The sequence below is a fragment of the Leucopleurus acutus genome (assembly GCF_964270905.1).
Source record: "Leucopleurus acutus genome assembly, chromosome: 10".
Lineage (NCBI taxonomy): Eukaryota > Metazoa > Chordata > Mammalia > Artiodactyla > Delphinidae > Leucopleurus > Leucopleurus acutus.
The window spans coordinates 74,928,594-74,947,041 of record NC_139153.1 but is presented as its reverse complement, the minus strand read 5'-3'; the positions used below and the strand labels follow the sequence as shown (position 1 = coordinate 74,947,041).

Below are 18,448 nucleotides of genomic sequence, written 5' to 3'. Positions count from 1 at the left end.
GCAGGCGTCCGCGCCGCCGCCCGCCCGCCCGCGCCGCTGCCGCCGCCGCCGCCTCTTCCGCGGCGGCCGCCGCTCCCCCCGCGCCGGCTGCACACTCAGATTCCTCCCGCGGCGGCTGCCAGCCCGGCTCCCCGGCTCGGCTCCTTCCTTTCCCTTCTCCTCTTCTCGCCCTCTCACCGCCACCTCCTCGCATCCACTCTCTCCTGCTCTTTGCAAAGCACCCCTGACCCTTGTGCTTCGAGGTGCCAGGAGGTAAGTCGCGGGCAGCGGATCTCGGGGCAACGGATCTCGAGCCTGCGAATCGCAGCCGCTGCCGCCGCCCGCCGGCCGCGAGAAGGAGCCCCCGGGGCGCCGCGCGCAGCTTCGGAAGCCGAGAGAGGCGGCCCCGGTCTACGGGGATCTCGCCTGGTCGCGTCCTCTTGCTTCTCGCCTCCTCCCCCCAAGACAAGGAACCCCCTCTTGGTCGGAGGAGGTTGAAGCTGAGACGCCAGAGAGCCGCCGGCTGATCTGACTGTCGTTATTTTTCGTTGTAACTTCAGGAGAGGAGGAAGGAAAATTCTTGAGCGTCTGTGCTGACTTCTCAGCTCTCTTCACCCTTCCCCCACCCTACCCCCCCTCCACCTCTGCCGGAGCGGCTCCCGAGGGAAAAAAAGATTTTGCAGGGTTTGGGTGGGGTTTTTTTGTTTTGTTTTGTTTTTGTTTTTGACTTAAGTGACACAAAAAATTGGGATGGAGGGGACACTTGTCAAAATACTTTTCAGAAACTCAAGTGGGTGGCTGGACACTTTTCTTCTATATTCAGACTTGTCGTTCCTAGAGAACAAGGGTGAGTTTTTTAAGGACTGGAAAACTGTCAGCTTGATGATTAAAGTAAGTTGCAAAAACCCTCGCTGGGGGAAAACCCCAGCAGTTTTCCATGAATCTCAATCTTTTATTGTCTATTTTGCATCTAAAACTGGGTCTAATGTCTTAACTTTCTCCCCCACCACTCCCGGGGGAAAAAAATAAAACTACAAAATAAAATATTCAAAATGCTTCAATGGCTATTTATTTATGTATTTATTTCCCAATGTGGGTTTAAAAAGCGACTTTGGATCCCCAAAAAAGTTGTGGTCGAGAGGATGAAGGAGCGCAGAAAAAAACGGCAGTTTTACCTAAAATGTGGTTTTTGGAGGCTGGGATTTCTAATGATTAGGTTTTTGTGGTTTATATAGACACGACTCTGGCTAAGGCGATCATTACGCTGATGAGAGTCAGAAGCACGTGGGTGTCTCCGACCAGCCTCAAACTCTGAGCCTTCAAAACAAAACAATGTGGGGCGCCCGCAGAAACCGGGAAATCCGCTTGAGGCTATTGCACCCCTAAGAAGGGGGCACCGGGCCGTTTCCCCTCCTCGTAGGGTACTGCTACGTTCCTTGCTGTCAATCTCCTTTAAACCTCGCAAAGCTTGAAAACTTGTCTGCAAAAAGAATCATCAGTTGCCAAAGTTTCAAAGATTCCTAACAGCGTAGCTGACACTAGACAGTAATAAGTGATTTTATAAAAGAAATGAAGTTACAGTGCCTCCTCTTCGGAGTATTCAGGAAGAAACATAGTTGAGTCATCACTCATCGCCCCCCCCCCCATCTTACTTAAATCAATCCACGTACCCATTAATCGGCATTTTTATTGCTCAGCGCAAACGCCTCTCTCACCCCGGTAGCGACCTGCCACGACTCTCCCGCTTTTTAAAGCGTCGCTTCCACTAGCCCAGCGGGCACTTGGGGGTCTGCGCCTTTGAAGGGGCCTGGAGAGCGTGGGGGGCGCGGAAGGGGGACCTGGTGTCTGTCAAGGTCTCTGGAGCCTATTTCAAGCGCAAGATGAACTTGGAGAGCTGTAGTTGAGTGGCTTGGGGACCAGGATTGCCCTCTAAATAGATGCTCCCTCGACTGAGGGGCCTCCAGCCGTGCGAGCGGAGGTGGGGTGGGGTGGCTCGGCGAGCGCCCTCGCGGGGGTAAGGATGCGGTCCAGGGGACACTGCTCTTTCCTCTTTGGGGCTTTAGTTTTACCTTCCCTTTCCCCATCCACAACTCCACGCGTCCCTCGTCCGGCTTTCCCTTCCCCAGTTTTCTCCCCCACGTTCCCGCCTCTCCCCAGAAATCCCCCCGCAGACGCGAGCCTCCTCGCCGCGCCCCTCCCGCCTCCTCGGCCTTCCCACGACCGCCTGCCACCCTGGATGACTCATTCTGCATCACCCGCTGGGACACCCCCTGCCCAACCTACTCCTCGCCGCGGCCCACTGGCCTCGGATCCCGGGCGCCCCCGGCATGCGAGGAGGACCCACTTATCGCGACGGACTTGATGCGCAGCGAGGAACGGAGCTGTCTCCTGCGCCTGTGATTTTTAATTATCTTTTCGGTCACAGGGGAGAGCTCTAACCCCGGGCACTGCCGCGCTGCCGGCGCGCGCCAGGGTCGAGTCTTCCCAACCTCACGCGGCCGACCAGCCAAGGGAAGCCAGGCTTACCCTTCCAAAAAAAAAAGAGAGAGAGAGAGAGACCAGACTGCCTGCGTTAGTTTCCTACCTTACACCCCCGCCCCCCCACTTAGTCACATGCACCGGAGCACACACGCCTCACACATCCCCACACTGACACATAAATACACATACACAACTCACACATAAGGATTTTTTTTTTTTTTTTTTTTTTTTTTGCCTTTTAACGAGACAGTTTTATTTCGGGCGCATTGCACCTCAGTCTATCAAAGATCTCTGCCTTTTTTTGTTGCGTTTTTGAACGTGTAGGGGCTGCAAAGGAGGAGAGAAGTTACCGGAAGCTGATTATTTCTGTGGTCAAAGGGAGATAAAAATTCAGTAACTAACATAGTCGGTGTTATGCCGCCTTCTTTGGAGTTGTCCTTCTCCCTGGAAATCCACAGAACCGGGAACTACCAGAAAATGTGTTGCTCAGTAACAGTCAATATTTCAAATATGGGCGACCAGATGGGCTTTTTTGAATAAGAACTTCTAGGGCAGTTGAACTTAAGTAACCATCATGGGGGCTTTTCCTTCCTCTTTCTTTCTCCATTGCTGTTTTGTCCATTCTTTGTTTTACTTGGTGGATAGCAAAATATGCAGGCCTCAGTGTTTGGGTGCTTTGACTGGGGATTTTAAGGGCTATTTAATCAATGGTGAATTATTTATTTTAATTAATCATATCTGGTAATTCAGCTTTATAGCCATCCTTGGACATCCTCCCTCCATTTCACATTTCAGTGGAGCTAATATAAGCAACTCTTGGAAGTTACTAGTCTTGGATTCCTTAAAATATCCTACAGTTATTTATAATGGGGAAATGAAATTTTCCACCGAATACCCTAACAACGTTTCAGGTACCTGGCACAGCGGATTTTCAGTCTCCTTTCAAAAATATCCTCTTGCTGAACATTCACACTTTCAGCTGGAGCTGACTGAGCCTGGAACTGATGATGTCTTGGCTCAGAGTGTTATACTTAAAGGAAGAAAACATTTTTACAGACCCCTAAACTGAACCTCTCCTGGTAATAGTAGGCACAGAGGGAAACTGTGAAATTTTACATGTGTGTATTTTGTGCTATAGTTTGTATGATCTCACTCTTGGGCTTAGATTTTTTTTTTTCTACCCTGAAATGTTCAGAACAAATCACCCAAAAGATTTCTCTTCAGAAGCATGCCTCTTTTCTGTTGTATGTTATGGCATTAAAACACGCACACGCACACACACGTTTTTCTGAACATGTGCCTATTCCGGAAAATATAAGCATTAATTTTCCCCTCCATCTCCTTTAACGTTTAATATAACTGTTTAGTAACAACACCTGGAAATTCTGACTTTCCAGACAAAGAAAATGAGATGTGAAGCGGTCAAGTTATTTATCGAGTCCAAGAACTGAACTCCCAAAACCAAGACCAGAATCCGTGCTTCTTTCATTCAGGTTTCATCTTCTAACCACTAAATTATTTTATATATACTTTTTTCTTCATGAAAAGTGAAAAAGTCACTGTGAAATTGTAAAACAGGTTTCAATGGGCCAGCTAATAAAGTGGGACAACCTTTCAGACGTGCAGTAAAAAATAATGGACATATCGATGATTGCTAAAGTTTTGAATGGTTGTATGGGAAAACTTTATAAATAGAACCATCTTTAGAGAGTTTTCCTTTGAACCGTAATTGAGTGGAAGTCACCCAGCCCTTGTAGAAGTAGCACTGCCAGTAAACCAGGTGTTGTCACACTACAGCCCACAGGCCGAATCTCGCCTGATGCCTATTTTTGTATAACCCACAAGTTAAGGATGGTTTTTGCATTTTCAAATAGTTGGGAAAAAATTAAGAGAAGAATAATATTCATGACACATGAATCTGATGTAAATTCAAATGTCAGTGTCCACAAAGTTCTATTGGAACACGGCTTTATTCATTTAATTATGTATTGTCTGTAGCTGCCTTTGCCTAAGACAGCAGAATTGTGTAGTTGTGAAAAGGACTGCATGGTCTGCAAAGCCTAAAATATTTAATATCTGGGGTTTTTTTAAACAGAAAAAGTTTGCCAATCCCTGCCCTGAAGAGAAAATGATGCAGGATTCTGGTGGAATGGATCAGCAGAAAGAAGTAGCTATTTCAGAAGATGGAAGGATGGAGTGTTTATAAAGTCCAAATTGGTTCTTTAAAAATGAAAATTTTTTCATTTAACTTATTCTTTTCTGTATAAAATGTTAATCAGTTAGACTAGTATTTTTCACTTAATCATTTTAGATGGGCCAAAATGAAAATCAGAGAATGAGAAGTTAGTGCGTTTGCATGAGCTCTTTAAGTACCGTTGTCTTACACATCTCTATATGTCAGCATCTTCCATTATCCTTCACAGTGAGAGCACATTAACTGCATAGATGAGAAAAGAGTAAAGAAACTTCCATGTAGTCTGAACATGAATAAAAATACGTATGGCTTGCACAGGTTTATTCCATGTGCTCTACAAATGATTACACAAGAAACGTAAATGAGCTTACCAAGAATTTTCTGGTATACAAGATTTTCACAAGTCCTATATATACTTTTAAGATAGTTAGCTTAATAACTTAAGTGACCCCAAAACTTTCTGACGTATTTTTTCATTTTAATTTTTTATACGGTTCAATACTGTATGATTTGTTGTAAGCTCTCTCAGTGTTTCCCTTTGTCAATGGACCTATAATAATTTGCATGGCTGTAACAAGAGATGAATGTTTGTAGTTAGAGGGCTTAGCATCATAAACCTTTCCTTGTTGTTCCAGTTAGCATTCCCATGGACCATTTTCAGGTATTTATAAGAGAGTACAGCATTGTCATAAAAAGGCCGACGCTCGCCATATCATTTCCACATTGATGGAGCACCTGTCTAATTGTACTTCAGGAACGACGCTGACTAGAGTGGCACATGTGTTTGACGGTAATATCAACTTACTAAATGACACCGTTTTTACCTCAGGCGACCAATATAATTTCTAAAAATCTCATTTATTACCCAGGAGTCAGAGAAATAAAACTCATCTTCTTAAATCAGCCCTTTGGTATTTTGGTGTTGGTAATTGTCCTATGTGGGTGGCAGTGATCTCCAAGAAGTATGGCAATATTATATGTAAAAGTTTACAAATGTCTGTGATGAAGCATCTAAGAACACCCTAAAAGGAAGTAATAATTTAACTTCTGTAGTAATTTAACCACTCTTTATTGATGTTCTTGCATTTTACTTTCAAGGCACCAAGGCAGGTTGCTATCCAATTCTAATCCCACTGCCCACGGTTCTACAGTTTCACTCTAGACTTTGGGACGGTGGCCTGAACCATTTGTCTGCTCTCTCCAACTTGCCTTCAGGGTGAGAAACATAAATCATAGTAGTCTTAGTCCAAATAACAAAGTACAAAACCAGCATTTGCTCAGTCTGAGAAATTTGAATTACCAACTAGAAAGGCAGAAAAAATAGAAGAGGGAAAAAAAAACAGAACAGCAGTAATCCAACCTGGTTCTCTTAGCTGCAATCCTAGGGGATGCCAGTTCTGGGTCACCATCTTAAGTGTTTTATTCCTCTGTATTTCATATTCAGAAACTCTTCCTCCAGTGTTTGCCCCCAGGATTTCCTGAACTAGACTTTTCTCAGAGAAAGCACTTTCTTTTTGCCATCTAGCCATAATCGAGTACTATACGCAATGTTTCTTTTATCTTTTTTAACTTCAGATGAATTACCTGATTTATCTTTTTGTCAGGCAAGATCTGTTAATCACACTCCTATAAGTCACAATTTTTCCCCAGATCATTTTTCTTCCCTAGAGGAGCCAGTTATCAACTTATTACCTCTCATGTCCATATTCATCTTTTTACCTGCTATGTGAAAATGGATCTGGGCCCTTTAAATATTTCTCCTTACCAGCTGGCATTGACATTTTGTCAGTAGGGGGCATTGGAGAAACGTTGCAGAGGGAAAAGGGTTTGCTTCCTGGTTCCCTTGTGCTCAACAGGGCAGGTTGCTACAGCCCTTCAAGTGTAGCTTCTCTAGCTCCTAATTTTTCCAGCACACACTCCAGCAGTTTCCCCAGGGCCCAGCTGCTGCAGCAAAGTTGGTTTCTCCAGTGCCAGGCTCCTGCTGTGCACAGCCAGCCGCCACCAGCACCCAGCATTTTCCCCCAGCACCCTCCACCTTTGACTGTTTTATAGCAATGTATCTCTGGTAAGTCACCTACTTGGGAACAGCTTTTCCTAGCAGCCTAGAGGGCAGATTGCCAGCAAGTTCCACCAGTGCGACTTCTCTACCATCCTGGCAGGGAGTCAAAGCTGTGCTCTCCCAATAAGATCTGTATCTCAGCCCAGGGGGAGGAAAGAAGGGGACTCTTTCTCAGTTGCTCTGTTTCAGTCCTGAGGATAGTGGATGCTCTTATTCTTAGTCTTTAGTGTTCTCTTGACTTCTTTCTAGCCAATTCTTTGTTACTCCAATCCATTTTTATAGGCCACAATTATATTAAACTTTCCTTGTTCAAATTACTGTGTGGTCTGTCTTTCCTCATTGTTCCCAGACTGATATTACAAGGGTTTAAAATTTTCTGGCCCCCATGATGTTCTTGTTCACAGTGTTTTCCATTTGTGGTCACACCTTTTGGGTCATTATAAGATGAGCATTTCCAACATTACATCACATCTATTTGACTTATCTCTACCTGAGAAGTATGATAAATATATACTTAGAAGACATTGGGAATTCCCCTGGCAGTCCAGTGGTTAGGACTCAAGGCGCTTTCATTGCCAGGGCCTGGGTTCGAACCCTGGCTGGGGAACTAAGATCCCACAAGCCGCATGGCACAGCCAAAAAATAAAAAAAGAGGACAGCGAGTAGAGGTAAAATGGGTCAATATTCTCCCACCCAGAGTCTCTTGACATCTGTCATGAAATCCCATAGTCCACACTTCAATTAAAATATACATAAATAAAATCACACACAAAAATTCCAGAGCTGCTCCATGCCTAGATCCAATAAAAAGCCAGAATCAGGGAAGGTGGATAGATATCTTGCAGGATCTGGAGAGCAAAATGCTACTGCCCAGGAAAGACAGGGAGCCGGATTAAATGATGCTGCCTTATTGTACTTGAAGTCAGAGACTAGGCGATGCTATGTTTCTACAGTAAAATAAACCAGAGAAACGCTGAATGAAACAAAATAAATAGACTTAGTACTGCCAATTTTCTCCCAGCTTTTACTATGCTATAGGTATCTTGAACCTCCACGGAAGAAACTAGAATATAGCATTTCCCAAGTTTACTTAATTATTTCTTCTGAGCAGATTTAAAGTTCTTTGAAGTATCTTTAGAAAATCCACAGCTAAATCAAAGTGGAAAAAAATTGTTGGAACATTAAAGGGACTATCCTGTCTAGAAGGGACTATTGTAATGTAGTGGGGAAATAAAGTTGGCTAAGCTACTTATAGCTAAGTCACAGGGACCTTGGTACCATGATTCCTACCTTTGTACACATTTACAGGAGGGAGAATGTTTAGGCTGCTTCTAGAAGCCTTGATCTTGGTGCTCATCCCACTATCCCAGCCCATTCACCCTTCTTGATCTGAACAGAAGAGTTGAATGGAAGCTTTTCTGGGCGGGGCCAGTAGGAGGGTGAGGCAGAAGATCCTGCAAGGGCGGGGTCCCATCCTATCTTATTTTATTTTATTTTTTATTTTTTGGCCACACTACAGGGCATGTGGGATCTTAGTTCCCTGACCAGGGATCGAACCTGTGCCCCCTGCAGTGGGAGCATGGACTCTTAACCACTGGACCGCCAGGGAAGTTCCCATCCTATCTTTATTTAAAGTTTTGATACTTTGCTAATCGTGGATCTTTTGGTATTAAATTTGATTTTTAAGAAGACTGCATGAAAATATTATCTTGAATAATGGGTTTCTTGGAACACCCTTAAATTTTGCACTCAAGGCCAGTGCCTCAATTCATTTCATCCTAATCCTGGCCCAGCTCTGTGGGAATGTGGAACTTACAGAGCAATTCCTGACCTCCCTGCTTTGTCACCATCTTTCCTTTTTTTAATATATTACTAAATGTAAATACAAATTGCAATAATTCCATATTCTCCCACAAAAGAACACACCTTATGACTTTCAGTACCTAACTGAGGTTTCAATAGCAGATATAACAGAAGAGTTTGACCTTCAATAATATAATAAATAATATGTAAGCGTAACTCTGTGTATGTGTTTACCTGGTTATCACTCTTTGGCAACAAAAATACAAATCATCTGCTTTTAATTATGCAAGTTTTTGGCCACTTGGTTGTCGGATCTTAGTTCCCCGATCAGGGATTGAACCTGGGGCCTCGGCAGTGAAAGCGTAGAGTTCAACCACTGGACTGATAGGGAATTCCCTATTATGCAATTTAAAAAAGGCAAAAATGTGTCTTCTTTGTAGTTTAACTCTGTTTTAGAAGAATTATCTTCAATTTTATTTAAATTAAATACGTTGCAAACACGATACACTTAGAGCCTGTTACTTTTCATTTCTGTAAGTGTAGTATTGGTGTTAAATTCATTAGATTCTTTTAATAAATTAAATGGATTCCATTATCAAATCTTTATAGGAGTTTTATAAGAGACGATTCCTACTGGTATCAATGTGGTGGAAATAAACTTTCACCGGAGTGGGGAAAAAAAAGTAAGGTATTAAAAAAAAAAGTTACTTGGCCACTGTTCTTTCTTCTGTCAATACAGTTCTTTTTCTGTTAATTCAAATCTTTGCCCAGAGAATATATTTATTTCTCTTTCCTAAGTAAAATCTCTAACTTTCTATAGTTTTTGATGACCAGGTTTGAGGCTTAACTGTGACGTGTTGATTCTTAGGCATTTTGAAATATGGATTTTTCACATGCCTTAAAATCAAACTTTTTACTTGACTCTTCCTAGCAAGTCTTAATTAGGATTTTGACTTCAACATTTAGGTCAGACTTATATGTATATGACTAAAGAACAGATCTAAAATCTTATTTGACGCTATTCTCATTATTGTCAAGTAAAAAAGAAACTGATGAAACGTTCCAGACCTTCATCTGATTTGCTCAGTTTAAAGCTTATTTTCTCTAAGATTACTGAAAATGTGGGTTGCATCTAGTAGTTTCATTGAACATAGCTGTTTTTTCCTGTTTTTAACTTGCTTCACTGTTTATCCTTATTGAAGGGTATTATTATGGTGTGCCCATAACTGTAAACATAGAAACTAGTTGAGGTGTTACAATTTATTACATGTTGTCATTCAAGATTTTATCATGGCTTCTTTGATGCTAACAGTATTGTTGACACAAAAATAAATATCTTTTTTCAAAGGTATCTGTGATAAAACTTGAACTATGGAAAATATATTAATAAGCCGAGAATTACTAGAAGTATGATACATAGAGCCATAAGCTAGAGTCAGCTTTGCTATTTGAAAGTTTTTCAATTCTCAACTTTGTTTTACAAACTTTTATAAACTCAACAATAAAATTTCCCTCTGGCAAGAATATTTCCATTCAGAACCAAACTTTCTATAGAAGATTTCCTACTGTCAGTGTTAAAAATTAAAAAACTGGGAGAAAACTTGTTGGAAAGTTGCATTGCCCTTGTCACTGAAAAAAGGGGAGGGTGGCTTATATCTAAATAAAGTCTAAACAGTCCATCAGCGATTTTTATTACACAAGTATGAAAAGAAAAAGAAATTCGCTTTAATTCATTCACTTCACCCTTGAAATCATTGTATTATGTGAAAATCTTATGTGGCCTTGATAATTTTAATACAAGTTGCTCAACTTTCTTTTCTTCTCTGTCAGAGAGCATGCAATTTGAAGCCACTGAAAGAAAAAAAAACTTTCAGAAGGTTTATATTGGAGTGGAGACTTGGTCTCTTCCCTCTGAACTCCCTTCCAGGAGCACAGCAACATGACCACATGTGAACTATAGCTCTTCTCGGCACGTTTTAGAAGAGAGGGTAGAGGTGCAAAATGGGAAGTGTACTGGTACATCTTTTTTTTTTTTTTTTTTTTTTGCGGTACGCGGGCCTCTCACTGTTGTGGCCTCTCCCGATGCGGAGCACAGGCTCCAGACGCGCAGGCCCAGCGGCCATGGCTCACGGGCCCAGCCGCTCCGCAGCATGTGGGATCTTCCCAGACCGGGGCACGAACCCGTGTCCCCTGCATCGGCAGGTGGACTCCCAACCACTGCGCCACCAGGGAAGCCCCTGGCACATCTTTTTAACTAACTCACCATAAAACCTGGAACAAGGGCTCCAGACCAACATGTCCTATGACCTCACAGAAATTTCTATCTGAAGATTCATTCCATAAACCAGTCAAGGTCAATATGTCCAATATACCTAGCTCATTGTTCCAAGCAGAAAGGGAAACAAGGGACAACATTTATACTGCAAAGGCCCACTATACACAGTCCTTATTTCCCCCCATCTTTATTAATACTCCTACTGAACACAGGATTGTGAACTCTGTAATGGTAGGGACTATATTTGTTTGGCCCACAAATAATCTGGAACCATACCACAGAAGAAGTCCAGGGAATTCCATTCCTACTATGTTCCACATGTACACAATGTGGATAATGTTCCCTGGAGTGGTGTAACATGGTAGCCCTAGGTAGCCCTGGCAGCTAGCGTAAGGCCTGGCTTATAGTATGTGACCAATAGATATTAGTTGACTGAATGAATGAATGTTCCCTGTTAGGCAGAAACTTGGGTATCAAGATAAACTAAGAAACTTGAGTATTAAGATAAACTAGTCTTCATCATTTTCCACTTCTAGTGTATCACCTAATTCTATTAATGCTACTTCCTGAATATCATTCATATCTGTTTTCTTTCCATCTCCATTACCACTGTGTTAGTTCAAGCCTCTATCATCTTGAATCTCAACTGCAAGAGACTTCTAGCTTATCTCCCTGACACCATTCATGCCTGCCTCAATCCCAAATCATCCTCCATGTTCCCATCAGAGGTCTCTTTTTATAACACAATGTCAACCATGTCATTACATGGCTTGAAACTCTTCAGTGGTTCTATATCATCTATCACATGGGCCAGGGGATAAAACACTTCACGATCCGGCCTTCTCACGTTATCATCACAGAGCCACAAGTACAGGGGTTAAAAGGTGAAACCCAAATTTGAAAACAAACATATCTTATGAAAAACCCCAACCTACACATCTCCTACTATCCCTTGCCCCCATGTAAGTCACATTTTCTCTCTCTCTCTTTCATCAATGCTATTGCAAGTTGCATTTACTTCCATTATTGCACTCGTCTCCTGAATTCTCTGTTCACGTACATGTCTCTCAAAGAGAGTATAAATTCCTTGAGGGCAGGGATTGGTTTCATTCATTTTTCCTCCTCAGCACTTAGTGTAATGTCTAGAATACAATAAGTGCCTATAAATATTTGTTTAAATGAGTCAATGTATAAATAAACTTACTTAAAATTCTGTTTCGACCTGAATTTTCTGTCCTTTAAAATAGGAACTTTTCGTGTTGTTAAATCCTATAGTTCTGTCCAAAATGATCAAATACTGATGAGGATGTGGACCAATGGGAAGTTTCTTACATTTTATTGAGACTGTGAATTGCGGGGAAAGACTTGGGATCACAGCTTGGTAATATCTAGCAAAGGTGAAGCTGCACATATGCTCTGTGCCTTTGCAGTTCCACACCTAAGTATCTACCCTGGATGGGGAACACATAGAAAATGACGATAGGTTACATGGTTTACTGGAGTAAAGAAATGAGGGGCTTGTGCTTGCGGGCAAGGAAGTGCGGCTTCCACTACTTCAGCCCACCCTGTGTCCTGAGTGCTCAGGGGTCAATACTTTTTGCTGTATCAGTGGTCTTCAAACCCGGTGTAATGTGGTTTGCTGTATTATTTAAGAATACTCACTCTGCTTTATGTGGTTTGCTGTATTATTTAAGAATACTCACTCTGCTTTAGAAAATCAGAGAAGCAAATGAGGATAAATGAAACTAAATATAGAAGCTAGTCATTTGTAAGACACATTAGACATAAAGGAAATAGAGCGTATGTGTACTTAACGTCAATTGAAAGGGTTAGAAGAACCAAGAGCATCAAATAATCACGACACACTACGTAAATATGAGGCACTCAATATTCCCAGGGTCTTAAATGGGCATCCCATTGATGACATCCATTCTGGCCCATGTGTCCTCTGCCCAATAAACTCAATAGCTCCTCGTCAATCTAATGGGTAAGCTACAACTATGACCAGGTGTACCACAAGCAAGTGTGTACTGGCTCTAGGAACCTTCCTTCTGCAGAACACTGTCGCATAAACCTCCATTCTGGCTTGTAACCACACCATCAGGAGAATATTAAAGCATCAGAGAAAGAAATGAAATATACAAACTTTGCATAATTTGGAAATATGCACCCTCTTTGCATCCTATCCTAAGTGTATCAATCTAGACCATCTCTATCCTCTTGCTTCTTCCTCTGATTTCAATTAATTTCAATCAATTGCATGATTCAAGGTTCTTAATGTGGTCTGTATGCCTTTAGTTCAGTGACAAATAGCTTGCCTTAGTGTGCTTAGAGGCTACCGTTGATTGCATCAAGATAATCTCCCACATAATGCTGGGTTACATGTACCCCTACAGGACATGAGAACTTTCCAGGAACACAGATTGTTTTAAGAATTAATTTTAAAATCCTCAAAGCCATATATACTTAAAGGTGATCTTCCTGGGAACTTGCCTGTGCTTCGCATTTTCTCTCTTTATATTTCCCTTTTCCCACTTCACAAAAGAAAGGATACCTCCTGGCCACCTTCCCTTCGTATTGCGCATTGCCCCATGGCAAATTAAAAATCTCCTGGCTGCCACACAGAACGTCCATTAATCAAGACACCAAAAGCACCATTTCAGTCTACTCCTTAAGAGATGCATTTCCAAAAGAAGTTTGACTTTCATGTTCAGTAATTATTTATAAAAGAATATAGTACATTTATGTTGTTTTCATCAGTTGTATACTATGGGAACACTAGTAATATAATAACTCAAACCAGAAGTATTTTAACAATTAGAAACGTATGGACCTAGGAAGCTAACAATTTCTAATTTACGTACCTGTTAATTTATGTACCTATTTTTGCTGCTGAAAAATAGTCCAGCATTACTGGTTGAAGATTTTAAAGCATAAAAATATATTACATTAAGACACTTTCTGTGCAGGATGTATGATAGAAGTGGGATGAAAGGAAACAATGTAAAACTCTCGACTGACAAGGATCTTGTTTATATATTATTACATAATGGTCTCAAATCACAATGAGATACTGCTTCATATCCACTAGGATGGCTATAACAAAAAAGATGAACAATAAGTGTTGGAGAAGATGTGGAGAGATTAGAACATTAGTGGTGGGAGCGTAAAATAGTGTAGCCACTGTGGAAAATAGCTTGGCAGTTTCTTAAAAAGTCAAACATAGGGCTTCCCTGGTGGCGCAGTGGTTGAGAATCTTCCTGCTAATGCAGGGGACACGGGTTCAAGTCCTGGTCTGGGAACATCCCACATGCCGCGGAGCAACTAGGCCCGTGAGCCACAACTACTGAGCCTGCACGTCTGGAGCCTGTGCTCCACAACAAGAGAGGCCGTGATAGTGAGAGGCCCGCGCACCACAAAGAAGAGTGGCCCCCGCTTGCCACAGCTAGAGAAAGCCCTCGCACAGAAACAAAGACCCAACACAGCCAAAAATAAATAAATTAAAAAAAAAAAAGTTAAACACAAAATTACCATAAAACACAGCAATTACACCCAAGAGAAAAGAAAATATACATTCACACAAAAACTTGTACATAGGTATTCATAGCAGCATTGGTCATAATAGCCAAAATGTGGAAACTACTTAAATGTCTATTGACTGGTGAATGAATAAATATGGTATGTCCATTCAATGGAATATTATTCAGTCATAAAAAGGAATGAAGTACTGATCCATGCTCCAGCATGGATGAACATTGAAAACATTCTGCTAAGTGAAAGAAGCCAGACACAAAAGACCACATATTGTGTGCTTCTGTTTATAAGAAATGTCCAGAATACAGAAAGTACATTAGTGGTTGCCAGGGGCTGGTGGGAAGGAGTAAAGGGAAGCAACTGTTAATGAGTATGACATTTCTTTATAGAGTGATAAAAATATTTTGGAATTAGATAGTAGTGATCATGGCACAACCTTGTAAATATATTTAAAAACTACTGAATTGTGTGCTTCAAAGGGTGAATTTTATATAATGGGAATTATATCTCAATTTTTAATTAAATTAAATTTTTAAAAAAATGAATGATTGAGACTAGAAATATATTGGGGGAAAGGAGCTATAGCACTTCAGCTGGGATATTATTCCAGAAAGAAACCTGTACATATGTGCTCTAGGAGAATATATGAATATTCATAGCAACACTAGAAACATCAACAGTAAAGGATAAACATACAGTGGAATACTTATGCCATAGAACTATCTACAGTGAAAATGAATAGACAACAGCTACACACAGTATCATAGATGAATCTCAGGAAACCAGTATTGAACTAAAACAACACATTGCTTCAGTATAAAGACATATAGGAGAATGATCATATCCATGCTCTTCATGATAAACAGAAAGGAAACTACCCAACCAACATGCACAGTAGAATGGATAAATTATGATATATTGACACAATGGAATACTATGAGCAATGAGAATGAATTAAGTTCAATCTACATGTAACAATAAGGATGAATCTCATAAAAATAATATTGAATGGGAAAACCGGAAGTGACAGAGTACATACTGTATATTTCTCTTTATAAAAAACTCAAAACTGGGCAAAACTAATCTACAAGGTTAAAAGTCAGGATACTGCATACCCCAGGCAGAAAGGAGGGTAGTGACTGTCAGGTGGCCAACAGGGGCTTCTGGGATGCTGGTAATGCCGTTTCTCTATCTCAGTGAAGGTTAAATGGGTATATTCACTTGCAGAAATTCATCAAGCAGCACACATATGAGGTGTACACTTTTCTGTAGGTATGTCATGTATCAAATTAAAGTTCAAAAAGAAAACAACAATCACTTGCTAAAGAATTATTAGCTAAATATGATACCATTTATGTGAAATTCAATAACATATAAAATTAAATAATATATTGGAGAAACTGATATTTGGTAAAATTATAAAGATAAGAAAACAATAACCCCCAAATTCAAGCTTGTGTTTACCTCCAAAGTGGATCAGAGACCAGATCAGGGTTTCACAGATATAAGTAATATTTTATCTCATATGCGGGGTGGTAGGTACACAACTTTTCATTGTATCGTTATTCCTTACACTCACCAATATTTTATAAAATCCTCTTGATACTATTCAATATTTAATAAAAGCTATCTTAAAAAACTCTATGGTTCTGAGAGCCAAAGTCTATAACTTAAAGCACATATGCTTCCCAGTTTGGGGTTGGGCTGGAGATTGGTTTGGAAAACCTGTCATTATTTTTCCTATCTTTACATACTGTTAATTATTCTATTGGTTGATTCAAGATCTTAGGGAAGAAAAAGTTTTTAGTCAAATCCTGTGTGAATCAGTTAACCCAGAAAAATCAACCTATTCGTTAATTTCCAAGTATACAATTCAGAAGAATTGTATTCTTAAATTTTGTTTGCAAAAGGATTTGGGGAAGTTGGGAATACTTTTTCCCATAAAACAGTATTATACATATTGGTCAAATTCCCACCTGGCCCAGGAAAGCCTATTTAACCTGCAGTATAACTAAATATAATACCGAGTCTTATATTCTTCCATTGATTCTGTGGAAAATGAGGTTTAACTTTTGCCTGTGAAGTCAGGATGCTAGAACATACCAGCTACTGCTATAGCCCCAATCTCTCAGCCAGTGACCCTTCTCCTGTAAATATCCAGAGAGAGAGATTTTCATCCTGTGGTCAGCTTCCCTTATCATATGGGTAGGTGAAGAAGAATTCACTGAGGCAGCAGAGAATGTGTCCTACTCTATACAGCTGAGGCATTGTGGGAGACGATGTTGCAAAAATCAAGCATGGTTATATTGTGGACTTCCTTGAAAGCTTCACAGAGCAGCTGAGAATTTATGAGATAGGTAGATGGATGATCGAATAAAAATTAAGCTATCAGTTATTGAATATTTACTATGTACCATGGATTTTTTCCAAGTAGTGTACATGCACAAACTCATATACTACTCACAACAACTTTATGAAATATGTAGATAATTCAATATCCTTATCTTCAGATGAAGAAACTGAGAGGCAGAGTAGTATCAGATGACTAAGAAGCAGATTGGTATTTCACCCGATGTCACACAACTAGTAAATGGTAAAGCCATATGCAAACCCAGGCCATTGATTTGTAGCATCTGCCAATTTCTATCGTGTAAATACTTCCATCACAATGGACCTTAAGCTACCAACATGATGTCACCAACACTGTGTTGGAAAGGGATATGCACAATTGGCTCTAGCAAAATGATATGAGCCAGCTCTAGTGCAAAACTGAACCATGATTTATCAGTGCTTATTGTATACAAGAAGTACTACACTAAAGCAAAACAATTGTTCAGGCTCCAATTCCTGCCCTTCTGGTAGTGACAGGATGAACGGAGAGACCATATTTACGTTAATGAAATATCGAATAAAACATATATCTGTAACTTTATAAGAGGAATGAGAGTTCACATTTAATTGTCAAATAAATGTTGTAGTTCAGAAGTGGAAAAAAATAGCAGTGGTCTCTATGGACAAGTAAGGTTTTATGGAGAATTAATGTTATTAAATCATTGCAGAATTTGCGTGGGTGAAGAGGAAAGCATTCTAAACAGGGGTAAGAACATGAACAAAAAGCGCTATTTAAGTGAATTAATGTTTTTTGAAATCAGTTCAATTCATTAAATCAGACTACAAAAGGAAATTGTAGACCCTCTCTCAATGGAAATTTTTTTCAGTGACCTAGATCAGCTTCAGCATTGATTTGCCAAGAGGCAGGGGGATGAACCGGATGACATTTTGAAATCTTTTCCAAGTTTTCTAATTCCTATAGCTGTAACTCTTTAGCCTTTCTGATCTTAAAATACGTTAATGAAGAGAGCATTTAAATCTAATCTTTCAAAATGCAATGTTCTGGTTCTGGAATGCTGAGAATCTTCCTCTGGCTAAAATACGAATTTCACATCCTTGTTTTTGGTTAAACTGTGAGTAATCAATCAAGTTCGTTTGTTATGTTGATACCTAGTGTGTAGCTGACAGATATCCTAAGAATTGGAAATTCTATTCAATTGCATGGATATTTTAAAGAATGAATTAATAAATGTCAATTGACAACAACGCTATCAAAAAGAATGAATGAGCGCTTATAGGGAGAGGAGCAGAAACCGGTTTCCACACAGGCTGCTTTTTTTTTGTTTTTTTTTTTTTTGCGGTACGCGGGCCTCTCACCGTTGTGGCCTCTCCCGTTGCGGAGCACAGGCTCTGGACATGCAGGCTCAGCGGCCATGGCTCACGGGCCCAGCCGCTCCGCGGCATATGGGATCTTCCCGGACCGGGGCACGAACCCGTGTCCCCTGCATCGGCAGGCGGACTCTCAACCACTGCGCCACCACTGAAGCCCCACACAGGCTGTTTTTCTAAGCAGGGAGAAGGAGAAACACCACGGAAGGGAACAGAGGAGGTGGAGAGGCAGGAATTGAGGATGGAGACCTCTCAGAGTAAGAGACCATCTCAAGAAGGTGGGTCCTTTGCACTTGCATTTCTTTATGCGTGGAGCACTTTTCTCCAGGATATCTATATAGTTCACTCCCTCATCCTTTGTTTTTTTTTTTTATTTTTTTTTTGGCCTTGCCAGGCAGCTTGC

The 18,448-nt window shown here is 40.8% G+C and overlaps 1 protein-coding gene across 2 annotated transcripts in view; it reads right to left on the bottom strand.

The window, feature by feature from the left end:
- RUNX2 (RUNX family transcription factor 2) overlaps positions 1-18,448 on the bottom strand; it is a gene marked incomplete at both ends in the record, with an annotated part of 209,301 nt that overhangs the window by 123,173 nt on the left and 67,680 nt on the right. The gene's annotated exons all lie outside the window — the stretch shown is intronic.